Consider the following 2,226-nt stretch of genomic DNA (forward strand, 5'->3'; position numbering starts at 1 on the left):
AGATTGATGGGCTTGAAAAAAGGATCGAACCGTTGGAAGTATTCGTGAAAGAGCAAGAGAAATCAAAGGTAATACTTCGTAATACTATAGTAATACTTGGTAATACTAGAAGGTGTTAAACAATATTTGCTTTCATGTCAGGCGCGTGGAGATGATGAGCATCCGAGTAGCTCGCAAGGAGGAAGAGGGACGAAGAGAAAAAGGTCTAAGAAGTAGTAAAACTATGTTATTTTCTTTGATTTGTCATCGTAGTACTAGTAAAACTATGTAAAACTTCGTTATTTTGTTGGATTTGGGATTGGTAATACTAGTAAAATTATGTAAAACTTCGTTATTTTGTTGGATTTGGGATAGGTATTACTAGTAAAACTATGTAAAACTACGTTATTTTCTTGGATTTGTCGTTCGTATTTTTGGTAAACCTACGTAAAACTAAACAAAACAAGAGAATTCATAGAAAAATAGAGTAACATCATGATTCAACAAGAGAAGTCACATAAAAGCTAAGAAACTGAACCAACAAGAGAATTCATATAAAATATAAGAAACAGAAACAGATTCAACAAGTTTTAAAGCAACGTAGAAGATCGACTCAGATAATATCAATTGAAACACAATCTATCCAGGAGATCGACTCGAGTTGAAAGCAACGCCACCTCCTCCCTTAGTTTGGCAATCTCTTCACTCTTCTCCTTAAGTTGCATCTACAAATTATAGATCTGAGTATGATGGGGGTCGAATTCCGTCAATCTCTCCCAATGGTTTTCAACATCCTTCCTTAAGCTTTGGGTTTCTTCTTCAATTGCATCAGCCCAAATTTTACGCCTGTGCAATCCATCATTCTGCAATATATATCAACGAACAGACATCATATTCAGATCTCTCAATTGTGTTTAATTTAGTTTAATTTACCTTATACTTAACGCAAGTAAACCATCTATTTTTCTCTGTTTCTGTTGGAGAGATCTCTTCGACGATTTGTTCGCCATGTGGGCATATTCGAGGCATGCCCAAATCACCATCGGCTATGGCTTCTCACAACGCTTCTAACTTCCTTGCCCTCTTCTGATCAACATAGTATGGGTCGGCCTCAAATTGTTCCATAGTTAGAGAATGAGAGAAATTATAGATCTAGAATTCGACTTTCAAGATGAGAGAAGAGAAGAATACTTTCAGTTTCGAATAAAATGAATGAATGAATGAGGAGAAGCTTCTCTACTTTAAGAAAAATCTTCGGTGAAAGAAAGAAAAAACGAAAGCCTGGCCACGTGTAAAAATTGTGTGCGTTCACACTGTGTGTTCACACACAGTTTTACCGATTAATGCAGTTTCACTAAACTTACAAATAGTTGTACTTTAGAGGTTTCTCAGTTTTACAGTTGATTAAACTTAACTAACATACAATTACAAGCTTTTTGCAACTTCATAAGTTAAAACTTATAATTCTATAACTTTTTCATGCTTACTTGGTTATTATTTACAAAGTGACATTAAAAGTGTAAGGAAACACTTGTTGAGATTCTTTCATAAATAAATTAAAATTAGTATATTTTGGAAAATTATTCATTTATAGTAGAAACCTTTGTAGAACATTTATACAATATGTATTGTCAACTCATTGTCAACACTGGTTTTAGGTAGTAGCACCAATTTTATTATTTTCAGTAATACCAATTTTACTATTTTTACCAGTTTTATCTTAGTTGTGCCAGTTCTACTATCTTATATACACATAGTTTGAAAGAAGAAAACATTAATAGACTTCAAATTAAGTTTCAAATTAAGTTTCAAGAGGGAGTTATGCCGTAAAAAGTAGAGATTCGTCAAACCAAACACAATTGATACATGAAGAGGTGAATCAAACATGAACATTACAAGAATCTCCAAATAACAACCATTGGAGTCTTTGTCTCCGGCGCCTTTTATTATGCGTCCTAGGTCGAGTTTTTGGTCGTTTTTCCCCACCAGATGCATACCTTTTTGTTTTCTTTCTTCCCCCTTTTATTTTCCGATCAGGAGGAATGATCTGCATATCTTGGACTTCATCTAGGACATCCCATCGAGACTTATCAGGTACTAAATAAATTGTCCTGCAATATGCAATTGCCCACAGCTCCGTCCAATAATACTTAGAACACAACTCATGTAACTCGATATCCTTACCTCCATATTTTTGGAATGTAATGAAAGACGCCAATGCATGCACACAAGGATACTTTTGTATAT

Source organism: Camelina sativa, chromosome 3 (assembly GCF_000633955.1).
Source record: "Camelina sativa cultivar DH55 chromosome 3, Cs, whole genome shotgun sequence".
In the NCBI taxonomy this organism is placed as follows: Eukaryota; Viridiplantae; Streptophyta; class Magnoliopsida; order Brassicales; family Brassicaceae; genus Camelina; species Camelina sativa.